The sequence below is a fragment of the Belonocnema kinseyi genome, chromosome 9 (genome assembly GCF_010883055.1).
Source record: "Belonocnema kinseyi isolate 2016_QV_RU_SX_M_011 chromosome 9, B_treatae_v1, whole genome shotgun sequence".
Taxonomy (NCBI): domain Eukaryota; kingdom Metazoa; phylum Arthropoda; class Insecta; order Hymenoptera; family Cynipidae; genus Belonocnema; species Belonocnema kinseyi.
Window position 1 is genome coordinate 29,423,732 of NC_046665.1, and position 9,590 is coordinate 29,433,321.

The window sequence follows — 9,590 nt, forward strand, 5'->3', positions numbered from 1 at the left end:
ATGTGAAGGATCAGTCAATGTCTTGTGAGCTAACGTTTGCTTTCTTTAAATCGCCCGGATTGAAGTCCGGTACAGAGGGTTTCATTTTTGCATGCCAAGACGGTGTCATTTCCACCTTAACATACTATCTAGTTCTCCAACACACGCGGGAACGACCTACATTCAAAGGCACAATGCGGCACTAAGAGTACTGTATTGCCATCTCTGTCACTCCTACGGCATTCACCTTAATATCGCTCCTCTAAACGCTCCTAGCGAAATTGAGTCAATTTTCGAGAGTGGTAAGTGCCGTATATACTGGAACTTTATATTCTCGACAATTGTTTCTGTTGCTCACTCGAGGCCTGACATGGTTCTTCTTGACTTCGAAAAGCGAACCATGTTCGTTATCGAATTTTCGGCACCAGCTGACAAAAACATCATAGCCAAGGAGAATGAAAAGAAAGAGAGGTATCGAGATCATATGAGGGAGTTGCAACGATTGTACCCGGAATATTCTGTTAATCTGATCGTCCTTATCATCGGCGCTCTTGGAGGTGCCAAGCTTTCACTTGCTAATAGCCTAAAAAGCATCCCTGCGTGTCAACAACATGCTAGAACACTTGCGGGAAAAATGTAGATGGCGGTTGTCCTTAGGTCGCTCCGTGTTCTTAGGGTCCACGAGGCTTTTGCTGGATCGTCGTATTGATTCCTTTACAGACTCTAACCACCTATCTCACGGTTGTGAGACGTGGTTATGGCTGAAATTTTACCGCGATTTCGATGGAAGTGGGTTCAATTTTTCAGATTAGCATCCGCTCCCAGCGAAATCCTGCGGTTGTCCTTATGACAAATTTTTAATTATATATATATATATACATGCATGACGAAGAATTACTGGCCAATCACTTGTCTGAACACACTGTGTAAGATATTCACAGATACCCTTAATGATAGGATTGTTCCGGCAATTGAACCTGTGTGGCAAGAAATATATGAATAAGGCGGCACAAAGAAAAGCGTAGCAGGATGTCGGGAGAACCTGCTCATCGATAGATGTGTCTACAAAGATATGGCATACTACTAGCGTGACCTATCGATGGCTTGGATTGATTACCGGAAAGCTTTCGATTCGACCTCTCACACACTGATCATCTGTCTTTTGACAAGCTTAAAGGTTCACACGCAAATCGTGAGGTACATAGAGAGATTGATGCCGCTTTGGAAAACCAGATGCACTATCTCATCTGGAAAAAATTCTGTGACAACTAACAAGTTCACCTTTCAGAGAGATGTCTTTCAGGGCGACACCATGATCCCACTCCTCTTGTGCCTCACATTATTGCCATTATCTGTAGCACTTCCCCATTCCGACGGGCACTTGTGCGGCAAACCTGCAGATCAAAAGTACAAGGTCACTCATGTATTTTACACGGACGATCTTAAGATCTATGCTAAAAACAAAGAGCAACTATATGTAGCTATAGGGATTGTCGATCGATATACTAAGGTAATAGGAATGGAATTTGGGATAGACAAATGCACCAAAATTAATTTGAAGCGAGGAAAACTTAATGGCATCCCTGAAGATCCTGAGCTCATTGATAAAAGCACCATACGACACCTTTGCGCTGGAGAGATTTATACGAGGTGTGTTCAAAAAATAAGGTGACTTTATGGTTTTTTAAAAAATATTCATTTATTCCTCAATATTTATGTTGTCCCCTTCAAAGTAATTCCCCTCAGATATAATACACGTGTGCCCACGCTTTTTCCAATCATCGAAGCACTCCTGATAATCATTTTGTAGTATAGCCTTGAGTTCTTTCAGCGATGCAGTTTTTATCTCCTCAATCGTTGAAAATCGATGTCCTTTCATGGGTCTTTTCAGTTTTGGGAAAAGAAAAAAGTCACTGGGGGCCAAATCCGGTGAATATGGAGGCTGAGGCCTGACTGTGGTTCTGTTTTTGGTAAGAAAATCTTTCACAAGCACTTTCAAAATTAAGCAGTTTTGGAACAAATTTCGCTGACACACGTCTCATGCCCAAAACGTCCGAAAAGATAGCATGGCATGAGCCAACCGATATGCCAACTTCTTCAGCAACTTCTCTGATGGTAATTCGGCGATTTTTTAAAACCATTTCTTCCACTGCTTGAACGTTTTCATCTGTTGTTGACGTGCTGGGACGTCCAGGGCGAGGTTCGTCTTCGACATCCTCTCGGTCTTCTTGGAACAGCTTGTACCACTTATACACATCTTTCTTACTGAGAGTAGACTTAGCGTATGCAACTGTCAACATTTCAAGAGTTTTAGAGCACTGGATTCCATTTTGCACACAAAATTTAATGCAAACTCTTTGCTCCATTTTTTTCGAAAGAAGAAAATCGCCGAGCACACCAAACCCTTCTAACCTTTTACGTATCTGGCAGAAAAACAACACGAGCTATATAGTCACAACTGTGAACATGTGATCGTGACGAGTGTGTCAACACAACAAAACAAAAAATTTAAAACTTGAATATACGTAGCTCGCGAAAATTGAAAAGTCCCCTTACTTTTTGAACACACCTCGTACATATCTGGACGTGCCACAGAGCTGCATTGAGGATGTGACATCTATAAAGGATACTCTCCGCAGCAGATACAAACGCCTCATCCAGCAGATTTGGTCTTCCGAACTATCGGCGAGGAACAAAGTAGATAGATTTACTGTTTAAAAAATTTAATTTATTATACACGTTGCAAAAATATTTCCAAATTTTCAACTCAATGAATAATCCTTTTCGTTGCCTTAGGGACAAAAAAGGGTACAGATTCATTGAAAGTTTTAGTCACGAAATACGTACTTTTGAAAAGACTCTTTTAATGACGCTCTGTCACATTCGGAAAATTTCTGAGGATACTTTTGAACTACTTGCATTAGGGTTTGTCTTCCTTGTTCGTCTTTTGTGAGCAACAAATTGCAATCCTTGATCAGAGCAACCCCACGTTCTGCTCTATCACTTACAACTGGCAAATTCTGCACGAGACGCAATCCGCTATCGTTGATCTTTTTTTTGTCAATCACCGTAAGCTCCTTTCGTTTTAGAGATTTCTTATCACCGGCACATTCTTTGATAGCCTGAGACATTTTTGATTTACGTTGAACGGACACTGTGCCATAAAAAAAATCCAACCTAATGAGCTATTCACCCAAGTAACAAAGATGTCACTCGAATTTGTTTAAACAAACTTTTGAAATCTTTGAGCTTACAGCTTCATATTGATCAATGATTTTCAGGAATTCGAGGTCATTATTTGAAGCATTCACGATAGTCACACTGCGGAGCAGCTTTATTCTGTAAAATGCAAAAATAGTAATAAGCCTCCAAAAATTTGATTACCCTTAAAGCTTGCAGGCTTGTGTAAATAAAAAAATGATTAAAGTATTTTTAAGTTTTACCTCCAGTCTAAAGCTCTACAAAACCAAGCGAAGAAGATTTTCTTCTTCATCTTCTAGCATTTCGGATACTAATGGATCAACCATATGGCTTTGAAAATTGTTTAGGTCGATATTTTCCCATTCATATTTAAAACATTCAAATATAAAAAAGTCTCGTCCACTAGTAGGTCCCATACACTCTTCAAAACTTGAGTTTAATCTAATCTCGTACACGTGATGGCGAACAGCTAAATGTCAAAACATAAACCGCAAACGTCATCTTAAATGTTTCATTTTTTTAGAAGCTCAACAACTGCATTGGCTTGTGCCTCAACTGTTCCATTTTCCAATTCTGGAATTCCTAATAATTGATCGTCACTTTCTCCAGGTACAAGTACAGGAAGACGGTCAACATTTTCATTTAATTTTTGTTGATTAGACAGAAACTTGCCGTCCCACTGAACAACAAGGTTTGTTGTGGATACAAAATTGTTTTTTATTTCAGCCGCTAACTCTTGCCGTTGCACATCTCTCACTCTTCTAATGGTTTGGTGAACTAAACATAAGTTTTCCAAACATAATACCAAACTTTGAGTAAAAATAGCGATTATACGTGCAGCCATTCTGTCGCTTGTTTTCCCCCTATCTAAACTGGCTGTTATGTCAGGAGTCAATAATTTGATTTCCTTTATACGCGGAGAATCAAGTGTCTTTGAGCTACCTGGAAAAGGTGATTCCTCATCATCATCATCATTCTTTTTAGTGGCCAAAAACTGTCTAATTACTTTCTCTTCATTATCTGACCAGGCGTAATTTGATAAATTTGAAACGAGACCACTATTTTGTGAACTTACTGTAATTAAAAATATATATATAAATTATAACCGTTTTTAGCGTAAACTAGCGGCATATGTTATCTGCACAACTGTCTAATGAGTTCTTGTTAAAGTGCCTTATCCACAAACAGTTGACTTCAATCCGAAAAGCGCTATTTTCTATAAAATAGTTAAGTATTCAAGCCGAAAATATGAATTTTTAATAAAAATGTTAATTTAAAATCAAATATCCTAATTTTTAAACAAATAGTTGGATTTTCTACAGAAGTATTTAATTTTCAGGCGAAAAAGACGAACTTTTTGAAAAAAAGTTTAACTTTCAAATCGAAAATATAATATTTCAAAAAAAGAGTTTATTTTTAACCAAAAAAATAAATTAAAAATTATGTTGTTAAATTTTTAACCAAAAACAATAATCTTCGGTCACATTTTCGAATTTTCAAGCAAAACCTGGGCGGTTAAATTTTTTAAATAAAAATATGAATTTTTAACTAAAAATTTTATTTTTTAACCAAATACTTCAGTTTTCTACAAAAATCTTAAATATTCTAGACAAAGATTCGAATTTTAAGGAAGCAGCTTAATTTACAACATAAAAATTCATTTTAAACCAAATTATAGAATTTTCTACAGAAGTATTTCATCTTTAGGCGAAAATGCAAACTTTTTAAAAAAAGTTTAATTTTCAACTCGAAAATAAGATACTTCAACAAAAAAGTTAGTTCACAATCAAAGAAATGAATTTAAAATTATATGGCTACATTTTTAACCAAAAAGAATAATCTACAGCCAAATTGTTGAATTTTCAAGCCAAAACTGGACAGTTACATTTTCGACCTGAAAATATGAATTGTCAATGAAAAATTTTATTTTTGAACCAAATGCTTAAGGTTTCTACAAAAATCTTGAATATTGTACACAAAGAATCGAATTTCGAGGAAGCAGCTTAATTTTTTACCCGGCAAAAATATTACAAAGATCAATTAAAAAAAAAGATGGATTTTCAACAAATTAATTCAATCCTTAACCAATACAGTGAAACTCTTTTATAACGCCGATTTTGGGGCTGACGGTAAGTAGAAACTGACTCATTGTAGCCCGCTCAGCTTTTGTTTGATCACGCTTAACTGCTCCGCGCAGTTCCTGTTATAACCACCTACGACGCGGCATCAATTCTCGGAAGGGCTATAGAAGGGAGGGCTATTGAAGAGTTTCACTTTAGTAGAATTTTTAACCAAAGAAGATGAATCCTGAGCCAAAAATACAATTTACGTCTTTTTGCACAACATTTTTTACTGCGCTGACTTTTTGCCTTCAACTTTAGCTGATTGGATGCAGAATTTTCTTAGATTTTGTGCTATTATAATGAAAAAAATGCACGTCAATATTATAAAAACGAGTCACTTCAGCAATGGTTAAAAAATGAGTGGGTAAATCATTTTCCCCGGTACTGAAAGAAAACACATGGACAAAATGTAAAAACTTACTTTGATTTTCTTCACAATGATTTTGATTTTCTTTAGGAGCTGTATCGATAACATCGAGCAAATAGCCTTCGCGTCCTTTCCTTGGTTGCAAGCCTAAACACTCTTTATCTTCAGCACCATTCATTTCTTCAAAAGCAGTATGATGCGAGGCATCAAACAAATCATCAAGCTCTCCTTGGAACTCCAACTCTTTTGCTATTTGTATTTCTACACTTTTTTGCTTCGACTTTTTAATTGCTTTCCAATTTTTAAATGAAGCCTCAAGTTTGCTAGCTGAATAGTACTCGGTTTTTCTTGAAACTGTTCTTCGATTCCAAAAAATCATGCGCTTTTTAATAACACATATAGTACTTTCACGATCAGATTTTTTTAAAGCTTTATGACGATAGAAAAAGATTTGGAGCATTTCTTTGTTTAAGGGCAGTTTGCGTCCACGCAATTCTGCTAATGGGTAAGATGAGTAATTCGGACATTAGATAGTTCCTAGGAAAATAATATGACGGGGTATGACGCTGTTGTACAATGCTGGGATTTTAAACTTACAAAGAATAAAGTATTTTTCAAGAATGATAATACTCTATGTATTTACATGTCACTACTAGTAATGAATTCAGTTATAGTTCAATTAAATTAACTCATTATAAATTGTTTAACTAAATTCAATCATTCATTCCTCTGTAACTCATTACAAATTTTCAAAGTTTTCAGTAATAATTCTTCATTTAAAATCTAGTGTTTACTACCAAACTTTTTATGAATTACTATAAAATTCATGATTGAATTTAATTAAAACAATTAATAATCAGTTAATTAAATTAAATTTACACAAATTAATCTCATTATAATAGTAAAATATAAAACATTATAAACTAATATCATTGTTAGAGTTTATTTCACTATTCTTATAAATATATTACTTATTTCTTCAGAATTTTTAATATTAAAAAAATTTGGAATAAAATCTAAATTCCCAAGAAATCTAAAGGGGTAAACGTGGAACAGGTGAAAAATATACAAAGTGCAAGTCTGGGTCTCACTGCCTGAGTCCAAAGTGAGTGGTTTACTGCTCCGCCCACTAACCAGTAATTCCCTCTATTATTATTTTTAAATTCTGAAGAAAAAAAAACGCAAGAGTTTATTCACCATGATGAATCAGTTTTTAGTATTGGATGGTCAAAATTCGAAAATACGTTATTTTGGACCACCCTACTCATTACCTTGTTCCTCTTGATGAGTTTTAAGTAAAAGGAGAGTTAAAAAGATATTCTCTAGTTTTGCTCTAACTTCAGGCGGCAGGCAAAGTAGGTAGAAATAACCTACGCCCAATTTGTGAACACCTGCATGTGGTACCATTCCGTTATTAAAATGGAATTCGTCGAAGTAAAAGACAACTGGTAGTAGAAATTTACGGGGGAATCGTAAACAAATCTTTTTAAAAAGAGTGTCCTGAGTTATATTCGATATTATCTCATTATTTGCAGATAGCGAGCTCATATAAGATAGAATACTTTCCAAAAGCTAAGGTATTTCAAAAATGTCTGCAAGATATTTTTTATTGATACGTGTGACCTTTTCTTTTACCCGAACTAACGTATAAACACTATTAACGTATTGGCCTTCTAAAATGTCACCAATCTCGTAAGACTTTGGTGCTATGTAGCAAGAACTGTCTTTAAGGGCTTTTGTTCTCTTATAGTCAGTTTTTAATACTGAGAAAGAGTTTTTCGATATTTTAAATAGTGCTTCTATCTTAACGTTATCTTTTTCAGCCACTTGAACACTTTTTAATACTGATACAACTTAAATTTTTATTTTAGAAATTACAGTACTTTCGATGAATTCGGAAGTTGTATCAACAATATCTTGCATGTTTTCGCGCGTTAGAGAACTTTTCCTATGAAAGTGAGAGACATACGTCAAAGTTGAATCTTTCACGAATCTCTAGTACTCAGCAGGAGTCACATTCTTAGGAGTATTTGGAAGACTTTCATTATCAGGTATTTCTGAAGGTATGTTAGCCAAAGGTTTCGTCGGAATAGGTTCAAGTAATTGAAGGCCTGGTGAGTTACGACTCGGGGATTTGTATCGCATTGGATTATTTTTCGTTAAATGGGTTCTGAATATATGAATGCCATTGAATATTCTAGAACAATTGTCTTTCTTACATATATAGTGACTTTGACTATCATATTTATGCCTTAATTTTAAATGATTAATTAAACCGTTGACTTCGGAGAAAGATGAATCCACGCATTTGTAGCATTGATACATTGCGATACCAATTTTTTTAAAGCCATTTTTTATATTAAAAACATCTTATAGATAAAAACAAAAGTCAATTTTTGATGAAAATTAAAGCATTTAGAAGGAAACTGAAATTAAAACGAAGTATTAATATTTTAAGTTCAGAATTTTCAATTGCAAATAAGTAACATTAAAACAATACTCTGTAAAATAAATAGCTTCAAATTGTGCTTTTAATGTACTAATTAACTTTGTACTTTTTTGGCTTGAGTCACTTTAAGTAGTATTTTTTTCGTTTAAATTAGCAAAGTCTACGATTATTTTAAATATAACAATACTGTTAGATTTATCTCACAATATACACTTTTTTGTACGTATCTCTTGTAACTTTGTTGTCTAAGGCATCTTATCTAAATTTTTTTCAAGCCTGATTATAGCCTTAATATTCTTATCATTTTCGTTAATAGCCCGAGATCCTGCTGCAAAATTCGACATGTATAATGTTAATGCAAAAATTTAATTTCTCAAATTGTGTTATTATGAATTGGCCGCTTCCAAAACAGCAATTATTTCTGGCATTTTTTTCACACATATCGAGGCGTCCTAACGATAGAGTGCCAACGCACGCGACACGACTTGACGGTACTTAACCAAAAATAAAAGCAATACAAAACTAACCGAGAAGTTAGCGCTAGAAAGTCTTGCTCGCGTAATTGAGAAAGATGAGGCTAGAAGTTGGCCAAAACTAAAAGGTGCTCACTCGCTTCATCAAATCATGAAAGTTCTATCTCCGGCGAGCAAAGTATGAAGATTGCCACTTCTCGAGTTTAGATCATAAGCGAGAAGTGGCACCTTCATGCTTTACTCGCCCGAGATAGCACTTTAATGTTTTGATGGAACAAGCCAGCATCTTCTAGTTTTGGCCAACTTCTAGCTCCATCTTGTTGAATTCCGCGATCTAAAACTTTCTAGTTCTTACTTCTTGGTTAGCTTTTTATTGTTTATATTTTTGGTTAAGTATCGCCTAGTCGATCGCGTGTGTTGGCATCCTATCGTTAGAACGCCTCGATATTGTTAAAGAATAATTATTGTTTTTTTATGAAGAACTCGGTCACTGATTCAACATAGCAATGGGTTGCCATAGTGCAATCCATGCTGAATTTAGTTGCCAGGGCAAAGTGGTGGCTTCCCTTTAAACTGTTTGCAACAATCGAATCAATGGACGAATTTTTCATAGAAATGAAGAGCGTAAAATTTTGATAATTATGCAACGTGGTTTCCAGGGCTCCGATGGTGCAAACGAGTTGTTACTCTCTCTAGAAAAAAGTCGCGCGGAGTAGCTTGATGACGACACGATCGTTTTCGACTAGATTCTGATGGACATTTTCATGGCAACTGCGTCAGTATAAATTAGTGCAAGTAATCCCTGCAATGAAAATGTGTTTTTGTGCGAAAAAAGAGATGATGGCGTCACAGAGTTTGATGAAGATTCGGTTGGACATTGATGCCAAAAATAGAAACGTTCATTTGGAATCTTCATGACATCATTATTAAACCTAATTGGATTTGCCGATTTCCATGTCGTCGACTTGCTGCACCGCGCGAAATTTTTTTTAAAGCGA